Source organism: Cupressus sempervirens, chromosome 7, assembly GCF_028749045.1.
Source record: "Cupressus sempervirens isolate cs-2001-9-10 chromosome 7, ASM2874904v1, whole genome shotgun sequence".
NCBI classification, from domain to species: domain Eukaryota; kingdom Viridiplantae; phylum Streptophyta; class Pinopsida; order Cupressales; family Cupressaceae; genus Cupressus; species Cupressus sempervirens.
This window is the reverse complement of record NC_143124.1, coordinates 782,561,665-782,586,737: the sequence shown is the minus strand read 5'-3', so window position 1 is coordinate 782,586,737 and position 25,073 is coordinate 782,561,665. Positions and strand designations below refer to the sequence as shown.

At 30.6% G+C, this 25,073-nt stretch overlaps 2 pseudogenes across 1 annotated transcript; both read right to left on the bottom strand.

Moving 5' to 3' along the window:
• Window positions 1–2,075: 2,075 nt before the first annotated feature.
• On the bottom strand, window positions 2,076–5,867 carry LOC149549674 (cysteine-rich receptor-like protein kinase 6; annotated as a pseudogene).
• An 8,219-nt stretch (window positions 5,868–14,086) lies between these two features.
• Window positions 14,087–18,712, bottom strand: LOC149549673 (cysteine-rich receptor-like protein kinase 15; annotated as a pseudogene). Its single transcript, XR_016354288.1, has 8 exons — window positions 18,672–18,712; window positions 17,747–18,614; window positions 16,928–17,059; window positions 16,283–16,422; window positions 15,593–15,803; window positions 15,139–15,373; window positions 14,784–14,934; window positions 14,087–14,570 (listed from the first exon to the last, which is right to left on the bottom strand). The product of XR_016354288.1 is annotated as a cysteine-rich receptor-like protein kinase 15 (transcript).
• Between the last annotated feature and the right edge of the window lie 6,361 nt (window positions 18,713–25,073).

Here is a 25,073-nt window from a genome sequence, read left to right as displayed (position 1 = left end):
ACATTGGACTTTTCATTATTATTTCATGTGGATGTGGTGTTAGATGGAATCAATATTAGTTAATTTAAATGTGATTCAACGTTGAGGGATCCTTAAGGAATGTAACTTATTATGTATGTTTATGTATACTTTCAGTTGAATGTTGTTATTGCTTCAGCTACTATGTGTATGTTGTGAATGGTTTAACTTTCATGTTTCAAAAAAAAAAATTGCTACCAAAATTAGTGAAACTTTAGGTTAATTCTTTTGGATCCCTTGGCAAGCCATTACATTAATATCAAACTTAATGCAAAACTGGGAGGATTTGATGTCTTTTCAATGACTTGAATAAAAGTAAGGCATTGAAATTGATAACAAATCAAGGAAATTGTGAGAGTGGGAGTAGGGAATTAAAAGCTAGTTATTAGAGTCTTTATTGTTTGGTTTCAAGGATGTATTGTGTTTTAAATATGTTAGTTTAAGAAGATTTTGATATAATCTATACTAACTTTGTTATTAATAATACAAAAATAAAGAATAAAGCATGGTAGTTGTAACTATTGTCTAAGCATTGTCTAAAGAATCCTTGTTTGGAAAAGATTAAGAAGGAATGCTGATAATATAGTTTTATAACAAAAATCATGAAGGTGAGATGGATGAAGTTTCATGATCACCGCCTCCTAAAAGTAAGAATAAATGAACATAAAGATAGTTAAACTGAATCACAAAATTTAAAAACATATAGTCAAAATATATTTTTCATTTCTAAACAAAATTAAAATTCTTCAATGTAAACCCAATTCAACCCCTATCAATTTAAAGACATATTTTAGTAATCATATACTTCTAAGCCATTAAATAGTATTTTATAAGGATAGCTTATGAGTAGGTTGATTTATTTAACCCTTTTGATATGTATATTTATTTTGCAATTAATTTAAAGTATAGACTTATGTAGTGAACCAAAGAAAGTTATAATTAACTTTAAAAATTATACAATTGTGAAATATTTCATCTCTCTTTGGAATGGTTAGGTTCACAAATCTAGATAAGAGTTGTGATACAGATTACAGGAAATGTGCTACTAGTTTGTTTTCTTAATTTTGATTTCACCCCATTAAATGGACTAGCAAAAACTAGATGGTATCACTAGTGTCATGTATATTAGAATGTAGAGTAGTAAATTAAGTAAGAATTTCTTTTGGATCCAAAATATTTTACACATTTTGGTTTCACACAATATTTCACTTCCACTTTGCATTGTGATAATCAAAATATCACAAAGATTGCAAGTAATTAAAATTTGTATGAAAAAATAGAGGGTATTGAATTGATGTTCATTAAATTCAAGTTTCTAGTGAAGAACAAATAGTCAATATATTTAACACATCTATGATGGAAAAAAATATATTTCAAAGTATTTCCCTTTAGTTAATTTATAAGAAAATGTTAAGAAAAACAAGATTGTCTAGAATTTATTTTAAAAAATTTAAGATATTTTAACATTATAGTTTTTTTATAGTTTACAATAAAATTATATATACTTAAAAGTATAACCTTTTTAAAACTATAGTATATTAATTTTCCTTTGTTTGTAAATATGTTTTATGCACTTATTGTCATCCTCTAGACCATTTTAGGTAAATGTCCTTGAGAAATAGTTTAGAAGTAAGTTGTGGCTCTTTAAGTGATCATGTGATAATAGCAAACGATTGTGTGATAATAGCAAATGATTGTATGAAAATAGTCAAGGATCAACCATTCATAATAAATCCTTTAGAGAAAAATACCATTATAACTTAAGGTAGGTATTGTTTATAAGAATTGTAAATATAGCTACAATTAACTGAATAAAAATTATTAATAAATTAATTAAATAATATTAGATAAATAAAAATATCGAATCACAAATTTGTAGAGATAATATTATAGATATAAAAGAAAAAATAATACTTTCTCAATTTACCATTATTATAGAGCCCAAAAGGCTAATACAATTTTGATGGAATCATAGCTGAGACATGGAAAATATGAGAACAATGGCTAAGTATTTACAATATCTAGATGTATGATTCTCTCTTATGTTTAAGGCTTATTCATGTCAGCTTTGTAGGGTTTGGTAAATTGGTGAAAGAAAATTTTGAAAGCATAGAGTAGACATTGACCATTGGTGGACGAAATGATGGCTCTTCTTGTATACAAAGCAAGCCGACGTGAATGCATCTGAAATATTCCTCTACAAGACAATTTTCAACTATACCTTTGTCAATTACGTCTAAATAATTTCCTTTGTTGTAACATTCCCATCCCTGCATATTTTCCTTCAAGATAGTCAAAAATATAAATTGACTAATGGTTATTTGATATAATAAATAAATAAAATGACAAAGAATGACATCCATTAGATGTAATGCCTTACCAATTCTAGAAGGCCTCAAACTCCATTAGAAAGTTGAGTATCTACATTCTTTCTTCCACTTACAATTTCTAGAAGTATAATACCGAAGCTATACACATTAGCTTTTTCAGATAATTGGCCATGCATAGCATACTTTGGAGCCAAATAACCACTACATATGATCATAGAGGAGACACTAAGTCTAAACATTTTACAAAAGACTCAATGAGAATTCAAACCAAAAAGTATTCAAAGAAATAGTATTTTATTAAGTAGGTAGAGAGAGGGTCCTGACTATGTACAAAGAATCACATTACAACATCACAACATAACAATTATTTTGATTAAACATTTCAATAATAATTGAAATTCTTACTATGTTCCAGCAACTCGTGTGCTAACATGACTCTCATCTTCCGAAAACAATCTTGCTATCCCAAAATCTGCTATTTTGGGATTCATTTCTTCATCCAACAAACTATTACTTGCTTTAAGATCTCAATGAATAATTCATGGATGAGAATCATCATGTAAGAACAAAAGGCCTCGAGCTACTCCACCTATGATGTTGAAACACTTATGCCAATCCAGCTCTTTGCTCCGAAGTGAATCTGAAAATTCATTCTATTTTATTTTAGCATAACAAAAAATAAGGTAAGCTAACCATCTCTAAGTAATTTTTTGAAATTGAGTTGTAGATAAAATGGAGTTACCCACCAAATAGTATTTTGTCTAGGCTCTTGTTGATTAAGTATTCATAAACAAGCAAACTTTCTGATCCTTCTGTGCAACACCCAAGAAGATTCACAAGATTTTGATGTTGAGTCCTTGCCAACAGCTTCACTTCATTTTCAAATTCTTGCTTTCCTTGTGGAGATTGTGAAGACAACTTCTTAACTACTATCTCTCTTTTATTTGGCATGGTGCACTAAAATTAACACATTTGTTAGCCTATTTCTATCACACAATTTGACGCACTGAATATGGGCTATATAGATAATTGCATAAGTGTGAAGAGATTTCATTTTCAAGTGATAAGCATGTGCAAGAAGAATGAACCATATCTAGTTCAATTACTTGTGTAAAAACAAGTCGATATGTAATTGAAATAAAAAATAAATAAAGAGGTAATACCTTGTATACAGAGCCAAATCTACCCTCCCCAAGCTTGTTATCTTCGTGGAAATCTCTGGTTGCAACTCTTAATGTCTCGAAATTGAATGTAATTTGATAGAAAGTGTTGAATGGCTAGTCTTTTCTGCCTACCCATAGCAATATGAGAATATAATTACAGAGAAAAGAAGAGAGTTTTCAAATAGATTTGTAGGAGCCAAACGAGAATAATGACTATGAAGAGACAATTGCGTTGATAATTTCAACAAAAAGTGGGTGGGTATGGGTTTAATTTTTCAAAGAGCAATTTTCAAGTTTGATTATAAAAAATAGATAATCTATTGTGATATATTGTATTTGAGAGGGTTGCATTTTATTATAAAAGCCAAAGAGATTCCCTTTACCCTCCTTGCTCTAATATTACGTGAAATATTTTATCCATTAATGAATTGTCAGTTTTAACCACTTTATCAACTTTATCTCAATCCATTTGAAGCTTGTTATTTCTGAAGGAACCCTAACAATTTTTTCAGCAATAATCTATGGAACTATAGTATTGTGCTTAAGGAATTTTGCTATTTTAATTGTATTTTCAAATAATTTTGATAATAATATTATTTCTGGACAATATAGTTAGAAGAAAAGAGAAGATCATAAAAAGAATGGAAACATACCATATTATCGTGTTGTTTTTTCAATATTTTACTTTTTTAAATTTGTTTAATTTCAGTTCTTTACTTTTAAAATAAAAATAAAAATTCAATGTTCAATTTCAATTTCTAAATTATAATTACATTAAAATATAGGTACTTTTCTTTATTTAAGCAATTGCATGAAAAATTAAAGAATAAGATAACAACATACTCTTGTGCAACTTATTTTTGGTAGTAACAATCGTTCAACATTTTTATAATAATACTTTTCTGTTTTCTTCATATTTTAACCCTTTCTTTTCTCCAAAAGCTTACCCTATGTTCTTATACGATTGTTTAAGTGCAATTGAGTGTTCCCATGCTATTTTCCAATCATGAGAAAATGATAATTTGGAATATATCCTTACTTTTTTCTTTGAGTAGCCAGCACTTAAAATTTAAAAATAACCTTGTGTTCCCATGCAGCTATTTAAGTGGACTTTGTAAGCAGTTAAGTGTTCATATGGACATTTTAAATTCTTTAAAAAGGATAATATAGAATGTTTAGCTATTTTGATGGAGCAGCTAATTGTTGAAAAAAAAAGAGCCGCTATAGCCAAAAATGCCACATGCCTCCACAAACTCTTTTCCCTCATATAAAACATGAAACAAATCTGATTTTTTCATATTTCTAAAGAAGAAAAGAAAAGTCTACACATCTTGATTATCATCCTTTCCCTGTATTTCTTTTGCAGTCTTCAACTTTCTTCGCACAGTAAACAGCAATCCCAGCAATAACACAAGTGCAATCAAGCCGCCAAGAGAAGTCAGAATTACTGGTATCTTCTTTGTAGACTCTTCTGCATGTAATATCAGTCGTCAAAACAGATACTAAAAACAGTTACTTTTAAACATTACACACTACGAGGAAAAAAAATTTGATAGTACTTGATGAAGGCGAAAGCTGTGTTGATGGTAGCGGGCCGAGGGAGGCAGGGGAAGCAAAGAAGAAGGGGTACACTTCATAGATAACCCAGCAACTTCCAAACGACCCCGCGGCTCCAAGACGATATCCCCCTTCAGTCGATTTCAAAAGAGCCCTAATTCCCCTCGTCAAACACGCCTTGCAATTCTTACCCAAAATATCTCTTCTACACTGAATCAGCGCATAGATCTTTGTAACCTGAGAGTACTCAGAAGTGGAACCAGCGGCGTACATAATCGGCGACTCGTCCACTTTGGCAAACAAATCGGACAAAAGATTCTTGACGGCGGAGCTAAACGCGGTGGGATTCGTGGCGTTCCCGCCATTAATATCATACATCTGGGTGCTGTTGTCCAGTATTCCGATGAAGTTGAAGGGTTCGCAGCGCAGGTAGCATTTGTTGTTACACATAACAACTACGCTCAGCCCACGAGAACAATATCGCCTGACCGTGGAATTCAACTGGAGAGAACAAGCGTAGCATTCTTCGATCGTCAGGTCTCCCCTGCATTGAAGGATGCCGTATAACCGATCTGTGCTTTGGCCGTAAACGGTTGTGTTGTAACCGCCAAATGAGGCCGCGTGGTGGACAAGACTGTTGACTAGCGTGTTCCTGTTGTGCTCCAATGCGCTTCCATCCGTGAACCTCGTGCTGGTGTTGCAATACAAAGCCGCTGCCTTGCAGGGGACAATTAACAGCACTAAAATGGAGAAGCAGAAGAGAGCATAGCTGCACGAGGAGGAATTGAGGAAACTCATGTTTTGCCTCACTCGCCTCAAATTGTCATGGGAGATAATCGCCTCAAATTGTCATGGGAGATAATTGCGCTCTTATGACATGTTCTAATATTTATACATGAAATTTGTTAGCACAAACCAGGCCTAGTATTTGAGAGTCATGGTCAGGGCAAACTTCAACAGTTTAGGTATTCTATAGAATATTGCAACTTTTTTTACTAGGGATGGCAAAATGGATATTAACTAGGGGAAGAGATTTCGTAGTGAGTCAAACTAACTTCATGTACTTAGATCTATTATATCTTAAGTCGAATTATGTTGATTTTTTCGGTGTAGTAGGCGATTCAAGAGCTTAAAGTTAAGGTTTCAGCATTCAGGCATTTACAGATCTCTTAGTGGAGGTCGTGGAGTGCGAAGTGATCAGAAAGTTCCATTTAAAACATTCACCCAATGTCTATTGTGTTCACTCCCCAATAGTTTCTCACCAAAAACACGAGTACTTGTTGTAAAATGTCTCAATAGTCTTATGAAATGTCCCAATAGTGGTGCACAAATGAATCAATCACCAATCCAAAAAGTTACAAAAATGTTTGACTATTAGTACATGTGTGATCGGCTATTGTTGGGTATCTATGACACTACTGTATCACAGTCATTAAGCCTCCTAATGATGATTGGGTCTCTTCCCCTACCTACAAATAAGATTTGAAGGTATGACTCATCACACAACTTTTTAAAATAGCACATCCAGTGAAAACATGCCCAAACATGACTCTCTAGAGAGATTCGACAAAAACTTGATCTAAAAGTATCTACCAATGAATTTTAAAAATATCATTTGTTATTAATAGAATATCGTATAATTTATCTATATAAAATATGACATATGATATCATAAATATTTGTCATATCTAATGTCTTCAACAAAACATATTTTCATTGTTATAAAAATAACACACATATATATTTAAAATACAACTCATATCAAACATAGAAGAACCCACACTCGCTCTTTGACAATGTCACACATTTTATTTTTGTGATAAAGAAAAATTAGTAATGTGAAATACTATGCTATTCCAATAGTTGTACAGATAATAATAATAATATTTGTTTAAGTGAACATCTTGTGAACATATTATTTTTCAAATGACACATAATAAATAACTATGATATCTTATTCGATAATTCTTATTTATTTATTTCACTTATTCATGAATTTATATTTATGTAACTACAAATAATTAATATTAAATTCTTTAAAATAAAATTTTTCCTCTATATTAATTATGAAAAATATTTATATTACATATAAAACTATTAAATTGCAAAATTTTCAACAATCATATAGGGCTCAGAAAAAGGTCAATGCGACTGTCAAATTCCAGGTCTTTTCTGAATATAGTGTAATCATGGCTAAGGCGTATTATATGGAAAATCTGAAACGATTGTATAACTATTTACTTGAGACGACCATTGAATATTTAATATTAAATAAAAATTATTGAGAAAGGGAGGAAACCATTTTTCGCAGTGTGAAAGAGGACTGAGGAAAGCGGCTAATGATTTATTTCCGTGGAAACATCCTATTTTAAAATGGGTCAAAGTCTTTTTGTGCGTGATGTACACAAAAATCTCTCCGATTTCATTCATGTCAATCTCATCAAGTCATTAGAATCATTGTCAAAGTCTTTGATATAGTTTTTTTTGAATGTTTCAAATGTTAAGTTTAAATTAGTTAAGGGTACATAAGCATATTTACTATAATAATAATAATAATAAGTTTATGCAATAACATACATTGATTTGGAGGGGTAATCATGACTTTTATAACATTATAACAATTATCTATAACTATTTGTTATATTTATTTTTGTATTAAACTATTAGAAATGTGTTTAGTATGGATATAGAGTAATTTTAAAGTTATTATTAAATATTATAATATATTCTATATCAGTTATTGATAATTATTTGTTATATTTATTTTTCGTATTAAAATATTAGAAATATGTTTAATAAGGATATAGAGTTATTTTTAAAAATTATTGTTAAATATTATTATATACTCTAAAAAGTTAATGTCAACTTGATATTAGCATTCAAGAGAAGTTTCTCTTGAATTGAACTTATTAAATTTTCAATGAAGATATTTCAAAAAAGAATCTAATGATCTAAGACAAGTGAAGTTTCTTTTAAATGAAATTTATTAAATTTTCAATGAAGATATTTCAAAAAAATAATCTAATGTTCCAAACAAAAGAATACATGAGAAAATAAGTTTTGAACAAAAGTTCTTCAATAGGATTGGCTTATGTCACCCTAGAACGTTACAACAAAAGAAAAAGGTCCTAATGTAAGGTAATTTTTCAACAATCAAAGTAAGCTATCATGACCAAATATTTTTAATGGTCATATTATTTGAAGTAAAACTTGTAAAATTATATTTTACCGATAAGGAAGAAGTTTTAAATAAAAATTCATTGTTAGGGCCCTATTAAGTGACCCTTGAATTCCTTTACACATTATTTTCAACAAATAAATAAATAATTGAAGTTGATTTTTGGACAGCCAAATATGGCTATTTGAAGGAAAATTTGCAAAAAGTTATTATTTGTGACAAATTTTATTCAAGTATTTTCATATATTACATTAATGTTTCATCATGAGATGGTATATTTCTAAATTACAGATTGTCTAAATAAAAAACCTATATATATATATATATATATATATATATATATATATATATATATATATATATATATATATATCAAGGTGTTGATTTTTTTAATTTAATATTTTTTGTTAATTTGAATGACTAAAATATTAGTAACCTCAAGATACATCTTCACACACACACACACACACACACACACACACACACGCATGTACAGGTATGTATGTATAGACACATCTATGAAATTATGGTTATAATTAGGGCCTTCATAGTGTTTATGGATAGGTCTTAATCTATGGATAGTTAAGAGAGTTTTGATAGGGATAGCACTAGGTTTAGAATGATAGGCAAGTTTATGGTTAGAACTATGGTGATTGTTAGTATTTAAATTACTAGGATATTGCTATTAGGATTCAACTATTTAGTTTTTTTATTTAAACTCAATGATGTATGTTTCATAAATATCTTTTCATGAGAACCCATCTTTCATAAAAATGACTTAAATAGTTACTAGTCATTGCATCTAGGTGATGGTCGATTGTTACTAGCATATTAGATTTTAATATCATTAGATTTTACAATCCATTATTATTGTATGTGTTTTTGGCTTAGATTGTGTATGATAATTCATAAACAATCTATAAGCTAGAAACACATACAAGAATATTAGATTTTTCTTTCCCAAAGGATATGTTTATTAAATTCTATTTCTTCATTAATATCTCTTCTAAATGCTTATACTCCTTTGAATTTGAATCCTTAGAGTTCTCCCTCCAAAGGAAGGCAACCCTTTAGTAGACATAAGTGTATATTACATATCAAAGGATAAAGCATTTCAGGATTTTTTAAAATTAAATCCTTTGAGGGATTTTATTTTGATATTTTTACACTTTACATATGTTTATTCTTCTTTTCATGGAATTATGGTAGTGTGAAATATTTCCACCAAGTGATCTAACTATTAGTTTTATATTTGTAGATTTTTGTAATGCAATGTATCTAATACAAAAATATCTATAGAAACAAAATGGTAAACATTCAATAATCCAAAATTTCAGTCCAACAATAATAAATTTATATTTTTCCATATATATAATACCAAAAGAAATTTTGAAATATCATGATCAACCATAATGTTGGCATGTGATACGTAGATAAACAAAAGAATCTTTATCAAATTTGAAAATGAATTCCAATGTCTCCTCATCTACTTGAAATTGTTGGAATGTGTAATTTCCCCCTCAAATGAAATGTAAAAGCATAATAGAGCATTCTAAAAATTCTTGGAATACCGAATAGGGTTAGGTCAAATTAATATTTAGGTTTGTAAAGTTCTAAAAGTTATTTATGTTTAAATAGTTCTAGAAAAGTCTATTTACCCTATGTTGGATAATTTAGATGTTTTTGGAAACAATCAAAGACCTCTATAAATAGAGGCATCTTGTAATGTCATTGATATGGACAAAATGCAATTGATATGGACAAAATGGTTAATGAAATATATTAGTATTGCAACACATTGAGTATTTTTCCATATTAATTTATTTTGTCCATTCACCTTTCACAAGGTGTATTAGAGTTGTCTTGGGTTTCTACTTGAGTGGTATTAGAGCTAGGTTAAGAAAATCCTGTCACCATTTGTGGCAGACGAATCAAAGTCAAGTTAATTGGGAAAATCCTGTCACCTATTTTGATAGAAGCAGCTAATCAAGGGATAGCTGAAGAAGGAAGGAATTTTTTTGTCACTGTTTGTGATAGCAACTTAGAGATTTATTATTTTTCTAACCAAGGTTATTTGGAGAACCCTATCACCATTTGTGATAGATGAAGCAATTTGAGGTCTAGCTAAAAGAAGACATGAATTTGATCAAGGTTATTAGTGAATCCTGTCATTAACATTTATGATAGATGAGGCAAGATTATCAGTGGATCCTATGAAAAGAGGAAATCATTGGTACAAGATTCAGCCAATTGCTGACAAATTTTTGTGGAAATTAAAGGCTACAACCTTGGAAGACAAAAGGAGTCACACATCTTGGTAGATGAGGCAAATTGTAGTCATGTATTCATGAATGCATTAATAGATATGAAGATTATGGAAAATATGAAAATAGCATTTTAGCATCAAGCAAAAGAAAGGATATGCATTTGTATGCAACAACATTTGAGGTTGAAATTAGGAGGGAGTGTTGGAAAGTTTAATTTTCCCCTCAAATGAAATGTAAAAGCATAATAGAGCACTCTAAAAATTATTGGATTATTGAACAAGGTTAGGTCAAGTCAATATTTAGGTTTGTAAAGTTCAAAAAGTTATTTATGTTTAGATAGTTCTAGAATAGTCTATTTCTCCTATGTTAGCTAATTTGGATGTTTCTAGAAACAATCAGAGACCTCTATAAATAGAGGCATAATGCAATGTTAATGATACGGACAAAATGTAATTGATATGGACAAAATGGTTAATGAAATATATTAGTGCAACATCACATTGAGTATTTTTCCATTTTAGTTTATTTTGTCCATCCACCTTTCAAAAGGTATATTAGATTTTTCTTGGGTTTCTACAAAACAAGATGAAAACCAAATTTGGATTACAATATTTCAATGAACATGAACAAGTCTTTGCCAAAGAAGATTCATTTCTTGCCACTTCTCTTTTGATCGCATAGATATAAAGTCCACTATTTATGAAGTACTAGCATATTGGTGCAAATGCCATAAAAATAGAATCAGTTTTTGTGCTTGTCCCAAAATCATGATAGATTTCTTATAACTTTTTATTTGATGGGTGTCATTACAAACTCTAGCATAGGTATAACTTTTCAAAAATGATACCAAAAATATCTTAAATAGTTTATTTTATTTTTGGAGGTCTAATATAAATATTATGTACTAGAATATATTTCAAATCTTTGATGTATTTAAAATTATAAAAATGAATTAGCTCTATACATATGATTGATAATAGTCTATGAGATCATATAGATTAGCTAAAATAAACATGTCCAAAGTGATTTGTTACTTAAGTGAAAACTACTATTTCATATAGAAAATAAACATTTCAAGAAATATATTTTACTTAAAGATAAAATTATAGATTTATTTTGGACATAATTAAATTTTTTTTTAAAAATGATTAATCCAACACTTAAGGACCTTGGAGCTCAAGGGACTCTTAGAGTTGTATGTAATCTTAGAATAGTAATTACTATGGTTAATAGGTGAAGCAGCTCATCATAACATATTAGAGGATGAGTTGGAGAAAGATGTATATATATTATTTCATTGCATACACATGTACACATAGGAAACATTAATATGAGCATCATCAACATAAAAGACGATGTTAACATAAAAGATGATAAATTCTTTGCCTAGTTCATGATGGTTAACCAATGCCATTTGAATAGGTAGTTTGAGTGCCTATTTGGACTTATAGTAGGGAGATGTTGGAGAAGACCAAATTTTCTATAAATTCCACTCAAGTTCAGTTGGAAGAAAGAAATGAGAAGCACAATCTAAGAGGGAGGACAATTTGAAAATGGTGCCCACTAGAGAAATATCTTATTGATGTTCTAGCTTATGCTTGACCTTCAAAATGTTCCCCCTTCCTTGATTTGTTGAAGGAGATCAATGAATATTGGAAGGGGGTACCTTGTAAAGTCGAGTAGCTATTTTATCTAGCCTTTTTTTAAGTGCCATGGTTCTTTGTGTGGACTATTGATTTGGTGATATGGTCTCTAGATTATTTTTGTTATTATTCTTTGTCATGATATTTTTATTTTTGGTTAGTTAGTGATTTGAATTCATTTCTAGTGAATTGTATTTGTGTTTTCTCTCAAAATTGATGTTATTTTAATTATTTGGTTTAGGCTCTCTCAGCCTTGAATTAAGTAGACCATAAAAGTGATGTTATATAGCAGTTAGGGCAAAGATAACATGACCAAATCATTGACAATCAATAGCTTGAGGATATATCAAATCTCATATTTCCCAAGTTGCACAAAATATCTGATAATAGTTGAGTTAAATATATGTTTCATAGGCAAGGTGATGTTGATATTGTATATTATAGATAATCAGGTTTGAAGAAATTGAGTTTGTATGAGGTTGGACCAAATATCATAGTGTTCACTTGAATGTACATGCAATATCTAGGTGGATATATATACATGGATGATTAGAGATGATGATATGACCTAATGATCTTAAACTTCATCCGTGAGGAAACCATGATTGTTATTGCATACCATAATGGATGATCAAAGGACATGGACTATTTGAAGTTTGAGGATTATGTTAAGTAAAAGGAAAGTTATGTTATAGCCATCATGAAGACTACTAGGACAATAAGAGATTGAGAAGAACAGTCAAATCCATGACTAGAAACTTGAAATATAGAAATGATTTATATGAATAATGTTAAATATATAACTTAAATAATTTATATCATTAAACCTCAAGGAAAAGGGGATAAATATTATGCCAAAATATAAATAAATAAATAAAATAATTATGAATGCCTAGTTAAACTTTAACAAAACATATATATATATACAAAATAGAATCATAAGGATAAAATAAAGTTGATGACCAATAATTAGATCTATATAATTAGAGTCAATAAGTCTCTTTAAATTACTTTGAAGAGCTATATGGATGGAAGCTTGCAAGAAAACAAGGAAAAAACATTATAGTGATCCAAAGGGGTGCTAAATTTAAAAATTAATGAGGCATCTTGAGGAAACCCTCATCCAAAAAGAATGTTAATTTATTATACATATTTTGATGAAATTGAGTTGTTTGACCTATAGATCATGTAGATCAATAACCAAAAATACATATCCATTCATTGTAATATTTTAACAATGGAAATTCAAGGGTATAACATTAAATAAAAATTAAATGTGTCCTTCCATTTACATGCAATACTTCATAGGTGTCAACAACATGCTTAATCATCATTTTACTTTCAAACCAAATGTAACTCCCATAGTAACCATTGAAAATTGTAAGCTCGTTGGAAATAAAAAGACAATCTTAAATATTTTCAATTTATTTTAATTATTGTAATATATATTAAAATATTCTTAAATGAAATAAAAATGAAACAATTTTTTTAAAAAGAAAGCACATTCATTTTCTACATATTTATAAATAAAAAATATATTAATTTATTCAAAACAAGAACTAAACAATTACTTTAAATATACAATCATAAGCAAAATTAATTTTAAAAATATATTTTTGATTTTTTTATAAATATAAATAGACACTTTAAAATCAAAACAATTCTAAGAGTAAATAGATTTCCACAATCGATGAAATAATGTTATTCTTTTCTGGAATTGATTTGATTGTGTAGTCCTTTTCTTGCATCTATACAATTGAATCCAAAAAAGAATAGCATTAAAACAATTATAAATATATTGTAAAGTTTACTCATTAAATGAAAACAAATTCTTGCACAATTTTCTTAATAGAAGATAAAAAAATCATTATGTTAAATGATGAATTAACACTTTTTTTAAATAATAGATTTTATAAATTTAAGATCAACCTTTTAATACAATGCATTTTATAAATTAGAATGCACACTATCGATTTGGTACAAAAAATATTATGCCAACCTTTCTAGGCTTGAACTATTTTCTATAGCCAATAACCATATACTATAAATGGCTATTATACTTATCTAGCTAGCAACTCTGTAACAGAAGCATCATTGGTAGATGGTACAGATGATGATAATGATGTAGACAAATTAATTGAATTTGTGTGTCTAGATTCATGTGATATACTTCCTCCTATTATTTCACGTGTATCATTTACAAAAGCTAGCTTTTTAGGATTTGGCATGTTGGTGGACCAACTATTTGAAAGAATCGAACACAAAATTGACATAGCTGGACGAAGTGAAGCATCTGCTTGTGTGCATAACAAACATAGCTGAATAAATATTGTACATTGTTCCTTGGAGCACCACTCTATTATCACTTTATCAATCACCTCTTCAATGTTTCCTTCATTGTAACATCTCCATGCCTACAATATAGTCATAATGGGCCACTCTTAAACATCAAACACTAAGGACAAAATTAAGTTTGGAAAAAGAAAAGAAGCCAATTTTAATATTTAACACTTTTAGTCTTGGAATGAAGCTTAGTGTGTGATGTTTAAGCCATCCAGTCACAATGTAAACATAATGTTATATGAAAAATAAACTAAGTGCAAATAATGTTTGGTGTAGCATCTCACCAATGATAAAAGGTTTTGATCTTCTGTGAAAAGTCTTGAATCATTGTTCTTTCTCCCACTTAGAATTTCTAAAAGTAGAACTCCAAAGCTATATACATCAGCTTTAGTTGATAGTTGTCCCCGCATGGCATATTCTGGTGCCAAGTAACCACTGTATTGTGGAAATCAAGATACTTTAGTGTAAAATATCTAAGAATATATGATTGAACTTATAATGATCTTTCTTAAATATGATCATGCACTAGAAAACAATTAAGCTTGAAAAAGTAAGCCAATTTTGATTGTTTAACACTTTTAATCTATAAATCGAGCATATATGATATTTGATAAAATAATTGTTGCATAGAATTCTTACTAAGTTCCTGCAACTCGAGTGCTAACATGAGTCTTCTTTTCTGGAAACAATTTAGCTAATCCAAAATCTGCTATCTTTGCATTCATTTTGTCATCCAACAAAATATTGCTTGCTTTGATGTTACGATGAATTATTTGCAACTGAGAATCTTCATGCAAGTAGAGAAGTCCACAGGCTACTCCCGTTATGATGTTTAAACGTGTTTGCTAGTCTAACTCTTTTCTCCTTTCATGATCTGTAAATCGTGCCATAAAATATTTATCCCACAAAAGAAACCACTTTGCCATAGACAAGTTTAAATAGATCTATAACAATGCATTTATTTATATAGTAGGAATTGTATGATTCTATGCATTTTTATTATCTAATTGCAAACGTATGTGCGCTAGTTGACCAAAAGTACAATCATGATTATACTCTAATACAAATTCATTTAGTGAGTTTGACTACTCACTAAAAAGTATCTTGTTAAGGCTCTTGTTGGCTAAGTATTTGTACACCAGCAATCTTTCTGATCCCTCTGTGCAACATCCAATTAGATTTACAAGATTTCGATGCTGAATTTTGGCTACCAACTTAACCTCATCTAAAAATTCTCTTTTCCCTTGTAAAGATTTTGTAGAAAGCTTCTTCACTGCCACATTTCTTCCATCTAGCAAAGTTCCCTAAGACACAATCAAAGTCTATTTGTAAAGCCAAAGGCTATTTACATATGTGACATCATTAACAAAAGGAGATTTGAGAGGTAATGAAGAAAGATTTAAAAAAAATTAATTTGAAATATCATTGTTGATATGTGGTATAAAATGTTTTAACCATTTCAGTTGTAATCTATTTTCACCATTCAAATGAAGAGGCTGAAAAATAAAAATTCTTATTTTGATAAAAATAAATAAAAATAATCTTTTAGTCTTTCAAAAAAAACATCATAAGATCTTTATTTTCAAAAAATAAATCAGAACTTAAATTCCCTTATTGTTGATTTATTTAACTCAAGCAAATTCTAACCTAAGACCTCCCATATAAGAAGTTCACCATTTACCATTGTGTTGTAGACTCTTGCCTCACATAGAATCGAGTGTTAGACATTACTATAATATATAAATAATTGATATAGTCGTTTAAGAAATGAATGTTAATATACCTTGTATACAGGGCCAAATCCTCCCTCACCCAGCTTGTTCTCCTCATGGAAATTTCTGGTTGCCTCTACTAATGTTTCCAAATTAAATATTAGTAGGAAATCTTCACTGGTTACCCTGTCATTTTCCACGCGCTCATTCCCTGCATAGTACAATTTGCAAATGCATTACAAGCTTTTTAATTGTATAGATACAAACAATTTTTATGATTCTAATGGATCATAGACACTAAGTTTTTTTTTTTTTTATGTCAGCAAAGACTCCAACCATTTCATAGGTTTTTGTCTGATTTTACAATACGATTCTAATTTCAAAATTTTAGATTGAACAAAATTTCTGACCGTATAAAATAATTTGATAGTAAAACCTTGTTTTTCTTACAACCATTCACTCTGTGTTTATGCCCTGTGTTGCAGTTTCTTTAGTCCCTAGTTTCATACGTTCCTGTTCTCTACTTGAGATCTATAATAACTTTGCACTGTTAAAAAAGCATAGAAGTTCTAACACTGAGCTGTCTAATAATTGGATAAGACAATTTCCTATCGATTTCTAGATAATAAAACAAATTTCTTTAATCAACACTGAGAGAAAGCCAATTATCAAACACACCCTAAAAAAAATAAAACAAGGGCAGACAGTAAAGTTACCATGGCTATCATGCTTCCCAAATATTGCAGACTTCAATTGTCCTCGCAGGGCAAACAGCCCTCCTAACCAAACGAGGATTACGAAGACGCCAAGACAGCCCAGAATAACTGGGATTTTGTTTGAAGACTTTTCTGCACGGTTCATCAATTTTCAATGTCATGTGAAATGAAACAAAAAATAAATTCTCAAAATTCTACCAAGAAAATCAAACTCTAGTAAGAAATCAAATTGAAGGAAGAAAAAATAAAATCAAATACCAGGGGGAAAAATTAAAATATGTTCGGAAGAGAGCAAAATTCGCCAGGAAGAAATCCAAAGAAGAAAATCAAATTGGAGGAAGAAAAAAGAAAAATCAAATTCAAAGAAGAAAACCAAAATATACTAGGAAAAAAACCAAATTCGAGGAAGGAAACCCAGATATGCTAGGGAGAAAACCAAATTTAAGGAATGAAAAAGAAAACCAAATTTGAATAAGAAATCCAAAATATGTTAGGAAGAAAACAAAAATCGAGGAAGAAAAAAGAAAACCAAATTCAAGGAAGGAAACGAAAATATACTATGAAAAAAACCAAATTCAAGGAAGAAAACCAAGATATGCTAGGGAGAAAACCAAATTCCAGGAATGAAAAAGAAAATCAAATTCTAGGAAGAAAACCCAGATATGCTAGGGAGAAAACCAAATTCCAGAAATGAAAAAGAAAATCAAATTTGAAGAAGAAAACCAAATTCGATGCCAGGAAGAAAACCAAATTCGAAGATAGGAAGAAAACCAAATTGCGCTAGCATAAAATGTTAGTAGATGTAGAGGGCCTACTTACTTGACTCATGTAATTGGTTACCCCCATTATAGGGCGAGGCAAAGAAAGGGAAAGTATCATAACGAGCAGTACAGCTTCCACAGTAAACAACGCCTCCAATATTATGAGCCCCATTTGTTACCTCCACAAGCGCTCGAATCGCATTGTCCAAACAATTCGCACAGTCCTGAACAGAAATGTCTCTCCAGCATTGAACAAGCCCATAATCTTGGTAGACGAAGAGCGATCTACAGCCGCATCGGAAGAATAGAGATTAGACGATTTGGTCACTTTAATAGACAAATCAGACAAAAGGGCCTTCACAGTGGACCCAAAAGCTTCAGGATCCGTTGCATTCAGGAGATTGTTTTGCACAAGATAAGGTGTGGAGTCCAAATCCCCAATAAAATGGATGTGTTCGTAGAGCAAATAACACTTGTCAAGCCATACTCTGCCCCCAACGGAATTCCCACACTGTTGTTGAAGCGCTGTATTTGCTTGTATTGAACATGCTTTGCATTCTTCCTCCGTTGTGTCTCCCCTGCACTGAACAAGCCCGGATATGAGATCTTCACCTTGGCCTTGTATTGTCGTGTTGAAACCCCCGTTGGGGGGCGCGTGTTGAACCAGATAATTAATCACCGCATTGATATTTCTCTCTATTATGCTCCCGTTCGTGTAACGGTTACCGTTGCAGACGCTCTTTGCTGCACGGGACTCATTGTTGTTGAAAATGGAGATGAAGAAGAGGAAGAGGAAGAAGAATGTTGTGAAATTCATTTTGTGTTTATTTCCACTGCCCTCTGGAGGAGAGATGGGACATAATGACAGAAGGATTTTGTGTTTCCCATCACAATTATGATACGGCAAGTCACACGAAATTCTACTTCTGGTCACAAAACGTAGTCAGCTTTTAACTGCTACTGTGGTCCCACTACGAAAATACCCTGTTTCATCCTTGTTTGCTTGAGTCATGGAGAATGTCATTTCAAAGGTGACGCTTTTGAAATCTAATGTTGATTCAAGATTGTGTGGATGCAAGTAGTCCGAGAGATTGCCTGGTCTTTCATTAAGATAAGATGGGTTGACTACGAGCTGTGGGAAACAATATTATAAGAGATTATCAAAGAGGCAATCAAAATCTGAGGGAGATTTAATAGAAGATCAAAATAAACAAATCGATGAAGGTGGGGTAGCTTCTCTTGTCCAACTCTTTCTTAGTTGTTTTTCTTTCTTTCTTTTTCTAATGGATTATTTATGATGAACATGTAGATGGGATTGTTGTGGACTCCCTTCTATCTTCTATCATAGCAAACTTCTCTATGTATATGTATATGTATTTCATTATAGCAAATTTTTATAGCTGTATATGTATATGTATATGTATGTATACATACACATGCATATATGTGTGTATATACATAGATATATATGTGTGTACACACACATATATAGATACACATACATACACATATATATATTTTGTTGTCTTGCATAAGTATGAGGGTGAAACAATTGACATCGTACAAATGCAAAAATGAGAAGAATTGATGAAACTCATGTTTTACATAACTCCATCTCATGTGATAGGAGAGATATGAGTAATGCATCTTCTAACCATGTGAAATTTTTTCATATATTTGTGGGAAAAAATAACTTTGACAAAAAGGGATCTTTTAGCTTTGTCAAAAAAAAATTTCCTTCATTTGTGGGAAAAATACCCTTTCTTTAATTAATCATAAGTTTTTTCTTCTATGTGCTAAAGAGGTTCAAGGAAAAGAAGCGTGGGTCATACTTTATTAATCATGAGTATTGACTCTAGAGGCAAAAGTCTTAAATTGTGTAATATTCTTGAATTTCTCCTCTACTACTTTCATGTCAAAGTCATGAAGTCTTTGATCTAGTTTATGAATGTTCAAGGTTTATTTGTGAAGGGTTTAAAAATATTATGTTCAAATATTTGAATTGTGTTTAGTAAGTATAAAGAGAATATTGCTCTTAAGTTATTATTATTTAATATTGTCTTAAAAATTAAAATTAAAGAATAACGACATGTCTTATTCATCTAGAATTTCAAAGAAATGGGTTCTAGAATACAAAATAATCTAATATAGTCAAATAATAGTATAAGATTTGTCATTTGACAATAGAGTTCAAATGAAGATACCTCCAAATGAAATTCATTAAGTTTTGAATAAAGATTTTTGTTTGTAAATAATGGTTCAAGACAAAATAATACTTGAGAAATAAGTTTTGAATGAAACTTTTTCATTAGGTCCCCCTTATGTGACCCTTGAACTTATGTTAACATATTTTTGTAGAAAATAAAAGGACTAATTCAAGGTAATTTTTCAACAATCAAATTAAGCTAATATGGTACAAGATTTTTTATTCGACACATATTATTTGAAGTAAAATTTAAAAAATTAAGTTTTGCTACATGGAAACAATATTTGTATGAAAGTTCTTCATTATGACACCCTTATGTGGCCCTTGAACTTACATTCATATAATTTTAATAGAAAAAAAGATTGATTTAAAGTAATTTTTCAATAACCAAATTAAGCTAATATGACACAAGTTTTTTTAATTTTGATGATATCAAGCTCTTCAATATGGAACACCAACCCTCCTATTCTAAAGGTGCATAATCATGTCATTTCATGAAGGCCGAGGGCTTGCTGCTTGAATGAAGCTAGAATAATGCATGACCCTTCCCTTGCCAAATAGTAAAGGTAGGGGGAAATGCAAGTGCCAAGAAGATGAAGCATATAATCCTCATATAGTTAAAGGTATGTTGTGCCCTACCTATGGTGAATAGGACACAAAGAGGGTTGAGTTGCGTTGGATCCTCATACCCATAGTTCAAAATATTGTTTTTTGCCACTTATCAATGAGGCAAACAATGTTTTCTTCAAAAATATCAAAGATAAATTGATAACTTCTTTCGAAAATATTAGGAATTTTAAAAATGAGTTAAGTTAAATTAAAACTTCATTTTTTTTGGAAAAAAATCAATAATGAGATGCATCTAATGAGTCAATAAATGAGTAAATAAACAAAACCAACTGATCTACATATATATAAGTGCAATATGTAACAATATCACATACTCACATGGAATGTTGATGGTTGGTCACCATAGTCAAAGACTTGAAACTCTAAAGAAAATTAAAATTAGAAAATTTTCTTTGTAAAAAGATAAACAAATACAAATGTCAAGTACAATATGAAACTAGTCTACATCTTCCTCTTCCTCTTCCTCTACCCAATAGCTCTAGTTAAAAAAAATGGGAGTAGAAGGGATTCTAGCCCTAGTAGTCCTCCATGATGTACTTGTGAATTCAGATTTGCTTGAAAAAAGAGTGGAATCCACTTGCAATTGATCTATAAGGCCACAAAATATTGTTTCTCTCCTCCAAAACCCTTATCCTCTCCTCCAAAAACTCATAATACAAAATTGAAAATAAAATAAGTCAATTGCTAGGCGTCATAGTTTCACTACTTCCACCCATAAGAAGTCTACTAGTTATCATGAGAATTTGGTAAGAAATGGCAAATACAGGACCATGTTTTCATAGAGAAGTTCAAAACTCCTCAATAGGAAATGGGTGAATGCACAAAGTTGGGTCGTAATTCTGTGGAAGTCAAATCTGCAAAATGATATCTCATAGAAATGGGTACCCGATATTAAAAAGTAGGCACTGATTTTCGACTCGAGTACCCTACCCTAAATTTAAAAAATGGGCACCCATTTTTTATTTTCAAAAAATGGGCACCCATTTTTTATTTTCAAAAAAGGGGCACCCATTTTTTATTTTCAAAAAATGGGTAATCGTTTCTCAAAAAATAAAAAATTTGAATTTTTTAGAAATGGGTACCCATTTTTTAAAAGTAAAAAATGGGTACCCATTTCTAAAAAATTCATTTTTTAAAGTTTTAGGGTGATTTTACATGCCCCTTTTAGTTTTTCAAAATGGGTACCTATTTTTTGAATTTCAAATAACGGGTGCTTGTTTCTTACAACATGAGGTAGGATTTTTTTGACCTGCCTTAGATTTTGGTTTGGGACAAGCTTAGAGAGACCAAACATATGCCATGGCCTCTCAAGATTTGGCTAAGGCATTGCACTAACAAATTCATGCCTTGCCATAATTTTTAGAGGGTCTTCCCGACCAAATTTTTTTACAAAACAGAAACCCATTAGAGCTCTCATTGTCCTGATTTCAAAATAATAAATTTTATAGTGTTACGATTTTATTTACTATTTTTGTATTATTTTTTAATCAAAGGTGGCACCTGAATGTAAAATAGCAACACTCACTAAAACTTTAATAAATTTTTTATTTTATGATTTTTCTTAAATTAATTTATATGTCATCAATCTATATTCAATTCCTTTGAAGCTAAAAAAAAAATGAAAAAAGTGAAATTTTGATCAAATTATGGTGTTTGTACACGAGAAGTTTTAAAATTTACCTTTATAGCCAATTAAAAATTAATAAAAAAATTTTACTAAAAAATTCAAGAAAAATATTCTCATTAATCTTTGGTGTGTTAGGTAACTCCGTTTAAAAGGATTCACAAAAAATCATTTAATTGTGTCAAATTATGGTGTCCATACATGAGCGTGGTATGGTCTTGAAACATGCATTTTAAAAAAGTGGTTTTTAAAGATCCATACCAAAAAATTAATTTGTTATATGGGTATACAAATAAATTACATATTCAAAAAGAAGATCCCAGGCACTACAATTTTTATTTCTAAAGTTTTTTATATTTAATCTCTAAATGGCTCAAATTTTGGAATCAATTAACAAAATATTTCAAAATCAGGAAAAATACTTCCACTTTTTGGCCAAAAGTGAGACCCAACTTCTTGCACCGACCCAAATCTTAGTTAAAGAAACATGTTATTGTCATTTTGATAAGCTTCTCGTGAGAAGTAGAGATATCTGCCACTTTTTAGCGATAATTTGAACTATGCTCATACCATTAAGATGACATTCAGGCAATCTGTGGCCCGAATGAATGACTCTTATTCAATGTGTGGCTTCATCCAGGGTTGTGCAGTTTTCCCTTTCCCCAAAGTCATGATCCATGGATCTCCCATTGATGTGATACCTATATCTGATGCAGGAGCATCTTCGATCTTGAAGCAATCTTCCATCAACCAAAAACATTTCTTTACTAGTCCATTGTTTATAAAGTAGCATTACTGCTAGAGCCATATTTTTTGCATTTTATTTTCCTATTTCGGGAGATGTAACTAATTATCCTTAATGATTAAGAAGCTAAAAATTTCAAGGAATGAAGAGGACCTAGAATAATATCTATGGTTAGAGGCGCAAGACCTAATTCATCATGAGTTTTTCGATATGGCCATTTTTCTAACACATCAATTTTCTGCTAGTTTTTACATTAGATTTCTATGCATGACTTTCATGATGAATGCAAAATTATCCTTAATGAATCAAACTTTGCACACTTAATGGCTTGTATAGGACCTAAATTAATACCATCAATTAAGAGTTCAAGTTCTAATTCAATCAGAGCTAGGATATATCATCATTTTCCTTGGACATCAATTTTCAGGCTATTTTCATAGAAATGTGTGGAGTTTTCTATCTTGCATGATTTTAGATGATGAAATGGGATCTTTTTAAGATAGGGACATGTTCTTGGATCATGTGTGGACCTAAATATAACTTGGTATTAAGTTTTTTCCATATTTGTAATGGTTTTTTTGTTTACTCTTCCAAGGATGACCTATAATGTAATTAAATGCCTAACTAGTCAACTTGTGGCTTAACTAGCTATATAAGGAGCTTGGATTGATGTAAGAAATAATTATGAGAATAGGAGGTTATGATAGATCATGAGAAGATGCTAGAGAAGAAGGAAAGATGCGAGCTTGGACTTGACTTCATAATTCTTTGTATATGGTCGTAACTCGAAAGGCCTCACAGCTAGACATGTTTGGATAAGTTAATTGATTATATCATATGGTTGCGTAGAATCTAGTCTTTAATACTCTTTTTTTTATTTAATTGGTATGTTTCTTCTGTGTGTAACTCTAAGCAGGTGATTTTTGTAGGTTTAAGTTGGACTCATTCATCTTGAATCGCATATCCCTATGTCAGGTGGTATCAGAGTAGAGTTCTTTCTTGCAGATTGGATTGTGGAGAACCTTATTGGATTGGTTGTAGAGAAGGAGATCTAAAATCTATCCTATAACTTCTAGAAGGTTACAATCTTACAGGAACTATTGTCAAGATGGTTCGTGGTAGAGGAAATGTTGATAATGCTATAATGGACATGTTGATATAGATTGCGGCCAGACTTGAAGTTGTAGAGACAACACAAAGAAGAGGTGTACATCTTGAAGATGTTAGTGATGATAAAGCAGAAACACCTAATCCTGAACCTAGACATGAAGCTAAATAAGATGAGGAAATAATTTTGAGAGTTTTGTCTAAAGCTAATTCTAGAACTACTGTTGAAGTTTCTCACTATGATGGAAGATTTGAGACTGGTGCACATTGTTGGATTGGATCTCTAAGATGGAAAAATATTTTGAGTATGAAGGTACATCTAATAATAAGAAGGTTAATATTGTAGTCACGAAGTTGAAAGGTCATGCATCTCTTTGGTGGGATCATTTGCAAATTGATAGACAAAAGAGAGGAAAATAAAAGATCAAAACATGGATGAAGATTCTTGGAAAGATGATGAAGAAGTGTCTCCTAGTAGACTATGAGGTTATTTTTTTGAGAAATTTGTAAAATTTGAGACAAAAGAAAATGAGTGTGAAGGAATATACTGAAGAATTATACAAGTTGGATATCAGATTTGGACATATTGATGATGAAGTTGAGAAAGTGGCTAGATACTTGAATGGTCTGAGAGTATCAATTCAAGATGAGATTAGTTATGTCATGATGGATAGTGTGGAAGAGGCATATCAATTTTCTTTGAAAGCTAAAGAAAGGTTGTCAAAGAGACATGATCAAAGGCACAGAGGAAGAGGTGGCAGATTTTAAAGAAGTAGAGGAAGAACTTATGGAGAAAGTAGAAGATTTGATAGTACAATGCAAGATAAAGGATGGAAATATGAACCTATTAAGGAGGTTAAGATTGTAGTCACGAAGTTGAAAGGTCATGCATCTCTTTAGTGGGATCATTTGCAAATTGACAGACAAAAGAGAGGAAAATAAAAGATCAAAACATGGATGAAGATTCTTGGAAAGATGATGAAGAGGTTTCTCCCAGCAGACTACTAGGTTAGTTTGTTGAGAAAATTGTAAAATTTGAGAGAAAAGGACATGAGTGTAATGGAATATACTGA